Here is a 12,420-nt window from a genome sequence, read left to right on the forward strand (position 1 = left end):
ATAAACATCTATATAACTAGTATGAAAAAGTTTAACCAAGTATTTTATTAAATATAAATTTGACCTTTTTAAATTTAATTTATTGAAGGAAAGCATTTATACTAAACAGCAGCAAAGACTAAACAAGAAAAATAGGTAATGACAATCGTAGTTGGCATCATTAGGTACAAGTAGACCAATTATTTCCTTGTCTCCATTTCACAATCTTAGTATATTCTATCACCTTAAAAAAGTCAAGTAAGAGTCAGGACTTCATTGAAAAGAACATTAGCAAGACTTTCTATTTAATTTTTGTTAGGACTTTGCCTCCTCAGTTCTGGCGTTGGTATTATTTATTTACATAGATCTGTTTCATAAACCTAGTTGGAAAAAACTTAATGAATGCTTCCTTCCCAGTGAAATGCAATGTCATCTCCCTTGTGAATTTAATAAAATTTTTGAAAGTCTCATATCTTACCTGCTCTATGTGACTTATCTCCTGAGTTCCAGAAAGACATTAATCAACAATTGTCTACTTGATATTACCACTTATATATTCTGCCATTACCTCAAACTTAATATATCTTCTTTTCCTCTCTAACCCACACTTCACAAAAATAGTGACCTAATCTACCTTATTATCTATTCTGATCATGCCACACCTATATTCAGTCATTTAATGACTTCCCATTTCTAATCAATAAAAGTCAAAACTTTTTTTGTCATTCAAGACCTCTCTGATAAGGCTCAACCTTATCTTCCCACACTGAATTCACTTTTTTCCTGGCTGCTACAAAAGACCTATCAGGAGAATGAATCACTCATGGCAGTAACTTTCCATTTACACAGTCACCACTTATTTAAGACACTTATTGGTCCATGATTATTTTGATAGTCTTCCAACTATTATCTAGTTTCTAAATGGATACTCATATACATAACCACTAGGGTAATTATCATAAGACTATTTTGATGGCACTCCTGCTTAAAAACTTTTAACAAATCTATTAGAAATATGAAGAAATAATATGCTTTATTCTTAAGTTTTATTCTCCTCATGCATGTAAAATGTTAAAAAGTGATATAGAACAGGACATGATAAAGCAAAAAGAGATGAGGGTTGAAGGATAGGATTTATATTCTAATTCCACTTTTACTACTTCTTTGACTTGTGAAAATAAATAACTAGTGGTTTCAGTTTCTTCTCCCAATCAAGTATTGGGCAAAATGCTCACAAAGTTCCCTTCTAGTTCTTAAATTGTACATCTATAAATTGACACATAAAGTATTTGCTCATCCCTTACCTCATTTATTGTTCAGTTGTTTCAGTACTATCTGATACTTTGTGACCCAATTTGGGGTTTTCTAACAAAGATGCTGCAATGTGTGATTTGCCATTTCCTTTTCTATTTCATTTTACAGACAAGGAAACTGAGACAAACAGGGTTAAGTGACTTGTACAGGATCATAGAACTAGTAAGTGCCTGAGACCATCTTCCTGAGGTCAAGTCCGCAAGTCTATCAACTATACCACCTACCTGCCATGTAGTTTATTTTACTAATGCCCAAATACCTTGTGGATCCAAAATATATGGTATTATAATAGATACTAGAATTCTTCCTCACCTAAGAATGAGACATTTCATACAATTTTGCATTCTTAAAATAGTAATATTTTAACTCAAAAAATTTAATAAGTTAAACTATTACTCAGTTGAAGAAAATACTGCCTATACTGTTGGGCTCTGACTTGTGACTTGTCATTGCAAATTATAAAGATTTGTTAAGATTTCTTCCAAGAAATATGCAACTGAGAATATGTAGAATTCAAAATGAATCCTTCAAATAGAACCTCTTCTTTGAGCCAGAGTGGATATTAATCAATATCAAGACTTAAATATCAAATTGAAATCTTAAATATATGGGTAGGAAATGGATCAGTGATTTCATTAATGTATTGAACTCCCCAATGAAACTGCCTCTACAAATCAGGTCAACACATTTTCTTCAAATTTTATCTTTAGCAAGTTCCCTAGAGCAATGTTGTTGAACAAATTTTTAAGGATCCCCAAAGTAAGATATTTACTTAGAAAACCACATGTCATATTTCTATGTCCTGTTGTATTTTATTTATTTTGTCAAATATTTCTCCATTATAGTTAAAAATGTTGTCGCACTCAGGAGAATTGCATGTGTGTTTTGATGCAACAATTGATTAAATAACACCTCCAGAGTAATACCAACATTTATCTGAGGAAGGACTGATACCCAGGTTTTTCACTCTCAGCCAAATTATATATACTACGTTAATATAAGTTGTTATTTAAAAAAATAATAATATAAGTCCCAAAGTTTCATTTGGTTTACTCTTTGTGATTATAGCTTCATTTATGAATTATATGTCCCACATAAAACCAAATTATATTTCAGATATAAAAACCAAGATTAACTAGTGAAATCTTAGTGATAACAGTGATGTTAAAAATAAAAATTACAAATGGATAAGATTTATGCAAAGCCTTATAGTTTACAAGGCTCTTTAGACATATAACTTTATTATTATCCCCCTTCCATGCCCACTAGTAGGTGGTCCAAATCACTTATAATAAGACAAATTAAAATCAATATACTTTTAAGGTTTAAACTCATAGCCAGAAAACTGGAAAAGACTGAAAACCATGGAACTATATAGTCCATACCGAAGGTATTATGAAAGATGAGTTTATTCACAGATTATTAGTAGAATTGCATATTGGTCCAATTATTCTGAAAAATTGGAAATTTTGCAAAAGATGGTAAAACATTTTTGCTCTAAATACTCCGTAACAAAGCATGTCACTCCAAATTAAAATGAGAATTTATAATAAATGAGAAGAAACAATACCAATAATGAAAATGATGGCATAAAATTAAGAAAATTTAGCCTTGAATTACTTAAATGAGCTGTAAATTGGGAAAAATAAGCTAAATCAATTGGAAAATGGACAGTAGAAGCCACATAAATATTGACTGTAATTATTTCATTGGAAAGTAAAACTAATGTAAATCAATCATAACAACAAGAAGAGCAAAGGAATCCAGAAAGCACCTGAATCAGCTAGTATTTTACTTACTTGCCAAACAGAGGAAGTTGACAAATGAAATGCTGAGTTAAACTCTTAACTCCTCTATAGAATCTTGCAAAGAAGGATGACACATGATTATGAGCAGCATTGTCTCATCATTTAGAGACAAATAGAAAAAGGGTGAAAACAATCTAAAGAAAGGCACAAAATATCCAACATAAAATATAGAGATTGTTCAACAATATATAATTCTTGAACAGATGATAAAGATGGACAACAATTTAGGCTCAGAATCAAAATGGAGGGGGAAAGTGGGAAGAAAACATCATTTTCAAGAAGGTCTCTAAATCATTTGTTCTAACCCCTATGTTACTATAGCAGCAAAGCCCATTTTTTTGATTCAGACATTTTACTGGTAGGGTAGAAGGCAATAACACCAGCAATACCATTGCTCATAAAGAACTGATGATGACCATCCCCAAAGGATAGTTGAAAGATATATGATAGTTATGAGAAAGCTGCTTCATATATCCAATAAGGAACTCCAAAAAAAAAAAAGATAGGAGTAAATATTGTCATCATCACAGAATTCTATGAAAATATGAGTGTGATGCTTAGTGAAAGTAAATAATGGCAGGTGGATGGCCAGAGTATTCCATTGCTATCTTTTCATTAATAGGAGGAACTGAGGAAGGGTAGCCTACAGGGTAGACCTTACGTGTCTGGATAAGAGTCAGAAAGCATAAGTAGGCATGGATGATTTGTAAGCTGAAGTATTATATGGAACTCTTCTAAATATATGAGATCGTAGATGAATTTGAATATTTGTGTTAGATCCCAATATAACTCAGTGTGATAATTATAAACTACTTATTATTTAATATTACTTTTGATGTTATGATTATTGTTAATGTACAACTTTTCATTTGATATTATATTTAAAACTCAAAAAAAAAAGTCACTTAGGCTAAATCATCCTAATGTCCATGGAAATATATACTGTGTACTTTTTTACTCCAAGTCAAGCAGATAAGGCTTATAGTTTTGAACTGAATTTTTGGTCTGCCATAGGGACTTTAAACCATTCTTTTTCTGCAGCCTTGTATAGTTTACCTTAAATCCTTACCACCAGCTTGTGGTCTCCATAAAGAAACTCCCCCTACCTACCTTCGTAGCAAAACACTGACATTTAATAGACTAAGTAATTGTAAGAAAAAGAGACAGGATGTGAGGGTAAGGAAGGCAATGTGAAACTGTGTGGCACAGAGTGCTGTACTAATTATAAACTTCATCTCTCTGACAAAAGCAACAGCCCTCAAACAAGACAACACAAGAAGACTTAAGATCAGCAGATTAGAGTGTTTCTCTGTGTGGGAACAAAGAAAAAAGGGAATGAGCAGCATCAGGAATTTGGTGTATAGAGCTACATTTATTCATCTGCACCAGAACATTCATTCACAAACATCAGGATTGGTTTGATAAAAATGAAAGAGAAATTCTGACATGACTAAATGAAAAATGAAAACTCTATGGGGTTTACCAGCAGTATAGTTCATCTGTCTCAAAGAAGGAAGTCTATATCTCCATGGAGAGATGGGTGGAACACATATAGTGTTCTCAACAGACCATCATCAATCAGTGCTGAAGCCATTGACTGAATACTTCAGATTGAAGTCAATCCCTGAAGAAGTTTTGAATGCTGTTGGATTCCTTTAGTGTTGTGAAGTACCTGATGCTGATTCCATTCCATCAGAGATTTACCATTTCTAATATATTGCTCATACAAAAGCTGACTGAAATATTCCAGGTTATAGGGTGAGAGGAAGTTATCCCCCAGGGACAGTGATGGGCAAACTACTGCCCGCAGACCACATGGGGGGGAGGAAGGGGAGGAGGGCCCTAAATGTTCTATCCAGCCCCTCGGCATTATTCCTAAACTGACAAATACAATGAGTAGGATACAATACTATGAAACTTTGAAAGAGTTGCCTTAGAAACAGAATGGCAGATGAGCATTTCCTTTCCCTTGGCCCCCTCTTTTAAAAGTTTGCCCATGAGGTATCACCTCACACCTAACAGATTGGCTAAAATGAAAGAAGGGGAGAGTAATGAATGCTGGAGGGGATGTGGCAAAATTGGGACATTAATGCATTGCTGGTGGAGTTGTGAACTGATCCAACCATTCTGGTTGGCAATTTGGAACTATGCTCAAAGGGCTATAAAAAAAATGCCTGCCCTTTGATCCAGCCATACCATTGTTGGGTTTGTACCCTAAAGAGATCATAGATAAACAGACTTGTACGAAAATATTTATAGCTGCACTCTTTGTGGTGGCAAAAAACTGGAAAAGGAGGGTATGTCCTTCAATTGGGGAATGGCTGAACAAATTGTGGTATATGCGGGTGATGGAATGCTATTGCACTCAAAGGAATAATAAACTGGAGGAGTTCCAGGTGAACTAGAAAGACCTCCAGGAATTGATGCAGAGCGAAAGGAGTAGAGCTAGAAGAACATTGTACACAGAGAGTGATATACTATGGTAAAATCGAATGCAATGGACTTCTATACTAGCAGCAATGCAATGACACAGGACAGTTCTGAGGGATTTATGGTAAAGAACACTACTCACATTCAGAGGAAGGATTGCAGGAGAGGAAACATATAAGAAAAACAACTGCTGGAACACATGGGTTGAGGTGGACATGATTGGGGATGTAGACTCGAAACTACCACACCAATGCAACTATCAACAATTTGGAAATAGGTTTTGATCAATGACACATGATAAAACCAGTGGAAATGTGCGTCGGCCATGGGGGGGGGGAGTGCAGGGGGTGAAGGGGAAAGTAGGAGCATGAATCATGTAACCATGTTAAGAACGAATATTAATAAATGTTTAAAAAAATTAACCTTAGCTAAAAGCAATGCCACAGAATACCTTGCAATTTTAATATCCAATCTTGGCCTCAGAAAAAAAATGAGGAAATTTGTTTCCCTCTTTTCATCTCAGTGGTAAGGGACTATGACTCAGGAACATTGCCTATGCTGACTGACCACGAGGCTGCCCCTGTGTCAATTATCTTTGTTTTTATTTGCTATAAGACATTGAATAGAGCAAATAAGTAATTGGAGATGAGCGAGTTTATCCACAAATGATTTGCAAAATTTGTAAAATGTACATTAATAAAGCCTTTTTTAAAAAAAGTTTGCCCATTACTGCCCTATGAGATCGAGGATGCCTCTTATGTCCATTTTTATAATGGAAAAAGGTAGACCTATAACCATCACTAGAGGGTGTCTCTCTTAATCAAAATTCTTGCCAGAATCCTTATTAGGTTGATCCTTCACTTGGGAGATTATTACCTCCCTGAGAGCCAGTGTGGCTTCAAAAAGGGTCAAGGAATAGCTGATGAAATGCTTGTTTTCAACAACCCCAGGAAGGATACTAGCAACAGAACATGTCTGTACACAACATTTGTGAATCAAAGTCTTTGAAACTGTCAGCCATGAGGATTTGTGGAAATCTTGGCAAAAATGTGTGTGCCCAGAGAAATTCCTTCAGTATTATACACCAGCTTCATGATTGCATGCTCGTACATATTTTAAATAATGAACAATGCTCTTACACTTTCCCAGTCACCAGTGTATCAAAGAAGAAGTACAAAATAATTCAAAAGAAACATGAAATGAACAAATTTAAGTACATCCATCCCAAATGTTCATACAGTCTATTTGTGCCTGAATTATGATAGAGCTTCCTAGCTCATATTGGTATGATTAGCCATAGGTTTATGCATTGACATTAACCAACATAGTTATGTTATTTTGGTTCTCTTCCAGTATGAAAGACAAAAACAAGCTGCTCCTAACATTTGACTCTCTCCCTTTATTAGCAAGTCATTTGCATTACATTAATTTTATTATTTATCTTTTTTGATTGTCACTTGGTAACTTAATAATGGAATCAAATTTACCATGAGGAACTTCATGTTTGGAGACTGAGTGGAATGGACACTGAAACTACAATTAGTGCCAAATTTACCTTCATGAAGTTTACCAAATGACATAAGAATATTGTTGATTAATGATGAATTAGTGCATTTCAGATGTAATGGCAATTATTCAGGTCTCCCTGTGCCCTACTTTGTCCCTAAAAGGGGCTCATCTTGAGTACCAATATGAGAAACCCTAGGAAATAATCTTCTCAGGTCAGAAGAGCAATGGCCCTGCCCCCTTCTATACTTAAAAAAAAAAATTCCCAACGGTGTATGCCACTTTGGCATAACATTACTCTGTCAACTAAAATAAAAACAATCTATGTCTTAGCACTGTAATATCTTTGTGCTATCTGACTGGACTTCTCTATTTCACAATCTGATTTTTCACATAGATTAGTTTATAAGTTTTGTCTCTTCTAGAAGTACTTGCTTCTCCTAATTTTATATAAATTTTTTATAAAACTTCTAAATAGAATGTGGAACTTTGCATCAACCTCAACCAAAGCCCATAACAGTGTTGTTTTATGGCCTATTGTTGCTATTGTTTTCCATGTGTATGTAAGAAAAGTCATAACTTTTAAAGATGTTAACTATGGATCTTTATAATATGATATAGAATAATAATAACATTTAAAATTGTAATAATTTTTGGTGTAATTGTCAGTAAATCCCTACTAAGTCTAGCCAAAAAAGCTGCTGAGACTTTCATTCTAGGCATTCCAAAACTCTTGGCAGCAATGATGAAATTAATTGAATAGACAACTTCCTGCCAGATATTCTGATGAAGGAACCCTAAGAACATCCTTCCTTGAACACTTTGGGCTGATATGCGAACTTGGAGCCCCTAAATTCATCTTCTGCCTGGATATCCTGCTCTCTTTATCCTCATTACAAAGTGATGCAAGCCTCTAATCCATTCTCTTGCTTGTGCTTTCTGCCCTTTTGTTATTTTCCTGTTCAAAAGTCCTTTACCAATCTTTCCAGTTTGGATATCCTGCCTATTCACAAGCTGATTACAAGCCTCATCCCTTTCTTGCCTGTGGCTGTAAGGGTTTCTCTTCCTGGGAGGGACTAAATCCTGCATGTATACTAATTTTTCTTTCTCAATAAATCCCTCTGGTTTTTTTTTAAACCCTTACCTTCCATCTTGGAATCAGTACTCTGTGATAAGAGTGGTAAAAGCTAGGAAATGGGGATCACACAGCTAGGAAGTGTCCTGGTCAATTTTGAACCCAGGACTTCCTGACTCTGGACCTGGCTCTCAATCCACTGAACCACTTAGAAGCTGCCCCCAATCCCTCTGATTTTAAGACATATTTATCTGCAAAATTATTTTCCAAGTTTACACTATTTTAAATGTAAATTTTTGGTGGATGTCAATTACTACTTGTAATATAGTTGTAACTTATTTTTTCCTTTCATCATTACGCAACACTGATTGGTTCTCTCCAAAAAATATAAAGATAGAATGGTGAATATTTGTTTGTGTGTGTGTGTGTGTGTGTGTGTGTGTGTGTGTGTGTGTGTGATTTTACTCTTCATTTCTCTAATACATAGCAGTGTCAAGCCTGAACAATAGTAGGCATTAAATAAATGTTTGTTGAAGAAATTATTGAAATCTATTACAAAAAAATTTATGTGATGTAAAAAAGATGTTTTTGCTAAAAAGTAAGTGATATAGTTATATATAGAGATTGAAGGATATTTTTGTTTTTCATGCTTCCTTTTCAAAGAGGACCAGTGACATCATAAGGTTATCTTAACTTGCTTGTGAATTGGATTTAAGTGAGGCAGAGTTGCATAAAGTCAGTCTCCCTCTCTCTTCCAGTCATCCAAGTCCAGTGGCAAAAGAAAGTATAAGGGTGATAAAGGGGTTTTTAGGGTTCAATATATTAAAAGATGGTCGCCAGAGAATTGAACTATTATCAATCCTCAGATAAGAATAATCTCAAGTCAAAATTGACTTTTATGGAAGTTTATTTACAATTAGGAAGGTTGAAGGTAGGGAAATTGAGAGAGAGAAACTCTGGCCCGGACCAGAGGCCAGGACCAGGTAAGAATTTAGAGGCCCAGCAGAGGGACACAGAGGTTAATTAAACAAGGCTTCTAGCCACAAGGCCTTTTACAATTAGAGAGCCAAGAGAGGCATCCCTGAGGGTAGAGCCTCCAGAAACACCAAGGGAGAGAGAGAGAGTCAGCCTAACTTATCCACCTGACAATTCAAAGGGAAGCAGTCAGAGGTCCCACCAGAGTCTCAGCATTCCAACACTTCTCCATGAACCAGAAGAGGTCCTCACCAGATGCTTTCTTCCACCAAAGACCTCAACTGACTGAGGACCTTCTCTTTTTATGCACCATTTCTTGTTCCTCCCTCCTAATTTGCATGTCTACTCACAACAGACAATTCTTGTAGACCGCCTAGGGGGTGAGTCAGTCAATTCTAATTTGCTCCTCACTCTAGCACAGGTGGGTTATGGACCTCCCAGAATTAGTGCTGTTGTCATCTTTGGTGATTAAATCTAAAGATGGGCAGTGTAAACTTAATCTAATTATCACAAAAGTCAGGAAAACTGGTGATGGCCCAGGATTGAGTGGATGCCCTTGGCATCTTTGATGTGTAACAAAGCTCTAAGTACTCCATAGCTCCTGCTTCAGGCACCTTCAAGGCTACTGGGACAAACTGTTCTCATTTAGACATTCTGTTGTAAGTTTTAACGTTGTAGGAGCAGACATCTCCCTAAATCACGTTTAGTTTAAATCATCTTACTTAACCTCAGTCTGGTTTAGCCCATCTCAATAAACTGTTTTAATGGAGTTTGGCTAAATCTTCTTGGAGATACTTGGAGGTGAGAGTTGTATGAAAAATATATTTAAAAAGTCTTGAACCTAAACCCATTGTATTCCCAGTATTGTGGGTCATTTGGTCTACATTTCAGTATTTCCTGAGATTCAGCACTTAGGAAAGCCAAATACTCAACCTGATCCATGTCCATAAAGTATAACATATTGGGGGAGAAATTCAAAAGGAGTTTCAAGGTCAGATGGGAGAATAGCTATACCTATACCTATAGATATCTATGTGTATATAAATGTAAATATAAATAATTACCTATAAAACCTATAAAAAATGTCCATCTCATGATGAAAGTTCTATTATAATAAATTGGTCTATCCAGAAATTTGATCTGATCTCCATCAATCATTCAGTCAACCTATTTTTACCTTGAAGCATTTTTAATAAACTTCTTTTAATTTCTTATCTTGAGTTTTGCCTTGTTAATCAGAATAAAAACTCAAAAGAACAAAATAATTTTTCTTTCAATGATTGGCTGACCCAGCCAAGAGATTTTTTAAAGGGTTTTTACTGGCTATCTTCTCTGAGAAAACTGGTTACATTCCCTCAAGTCAAATTCAGACCTTGCCTGAAAAGTGGTCTGGAGAAGGTCCCTTCACCAGGGGTGAGGTAAGCAGTGAAATGGAAATGAATTTTGCTCCACATAATTAAGGTTGGGTAAATGAGAAGTAGGTTCTTTTATAATTAAAATTCTCTTAAGACTATATGTCAATTTATAATTATTTATTAGGTAGTAAAGGTTGGAATTATAGAGAGAAAAAGTCACCTGGCCATGCCTAGCTACTCTGAATTTGATGTGCTTATTTCTATTCCCTAGCCAAAAGTGAATGCAACAGGAAAACTCTCCAGACCAAGAGAGCACTGCTTCCTCAAACCCTTCTCTTATTACCCTGTGTGATGTCACTCTTTCAGGGTCTCTCTAGCCTATGGCTACCTCAGGTTTCCCAAGCTTCTGCCTTGGCTTTCCCAAGTTTCAGTAAACCCATATGAAGAAACTGTTTATCTCCCTGTCCTAAAACTATATTTAGCCTCACTTTCTGTAGATCAGTGGAAAAAGTCTTACTATTATATATTTCTCTGCCTTTCCTGAGACTGTAGTCTTCCCAGGGTGGTAGATTTTTCCAGTGTTTCTTATTATAATTTCTTTTGTCCTGATTAAAGACTTGTTATTATAACTACTCTGAAAGTTATTTGATTTTTTTAAAATTGACAATACCTTTACAAGCTATGACAGATGTGACAGGTGAAAGATGAAATGACTAAGGAAATAAAGATTTGATCTTCTGAGTGTATTGATTTATTAAGCAAGGCATGGCAATTACCCAGCAAATTGCGAGTCTCCCATCCTCAACTTAGAGTTGGACCCCTAATAAAGGAGAGAATAAATGTTTATACTTCAAAAACAGTCAAATGAGACTAATTAATTAAAAGGAAAAAATACAACATTCAGTTGTCTGATTTTTAATTGGCAAAAGATTAAGGATTTTCCATAATGGAAGATTTATAGTGAACAGACATAGTTCTCCTGATTCAGAAAAAAGAGGTTTCCTACTCCCCAGAAGTGTCTATAAAAAATCAAAGAGAAATAGAAATAATAACTAATCAATATGGGTCCAGTTTTCAGATAAGATATATGGGTTGCTTGGGGCAGCTGGGTAGCTCAGTGGATTGAGAGCCAGGCCTAGAGACAGGAGGTCCTAGGTTCAAATCTGGCCTTAGACACTTCCCAGCTGTGTGACCCTGGGCAAGTCACTTGACCCCCATTGCCTACCCTTACCAATCTTCCACCTATAAGTCAATACACAGAAGTTAAGGGTTTAAAAAAAATTAAAAAAAAAAAAGATATATGGGTTGCTTGAGATGTACAATTATGAAAAAATACCTTGCATCAATCTTGGGATCTTTCAAGGGTTAATAGGTTTCTAATGGCTTTGTGTTTTTTTTATAATTGCCCGGGAACATTGAGATTAATCTGATAAAGCAGTGATAATACTATCATAGGTCCAATATATTCTACAATAAAGCAAGGCCATTAGGCCTATGTCACAAGCTCCATTGGAGCTCTGTTTTGTCATAACTAATAATCCCAGCCCATATGAATGAGGCTTTGCCACTACTTGTACTTCAAGGGGATCATATATTGCCAGATAAGCCATTTGCCATTTTTGGGTTTGTTATAAGTCACATCAACAGTGGTAAGTAGAGCCCATCCACTTGACCACAACTGCTATAAGTAGTCTTTGAGAGACTCATAGATTCTCAACTCTCAATTAATTTTAACCTGTCCTCCAAGTTAACTTTCAGATATTGGATTTTCCCAATACCATTCACTAACAATTTATCCACCTTTGACTTGTGTGTTAAGAGAGATAAGAGGCTATTGGGTAACAGATATGTGGGGAAAATATGTGAACTATTAGCACTATTCCATTCTCTATGACATTTGTCGGTGTTAATATGACTTTCAATAGGATAAGGGATGAATTGTATAAATAATATTGGTACATAATCATTTTATTGGTTG

The sequence above is a fragment of the Gracilinanus agilis genome, chromosome 1 (assembly GCF_016433145.1).
Source record: "Gracilinanus agilis isolate LMUSP501 chromosome 1, AgileGrace, whole genome shotgun sequence".
NCBI lineage: Eukaryota > Metazoa > Chordata > Mammalia > Didelphimorphia > Didelphidae > Gracilinanus > Gracilinanus agilis.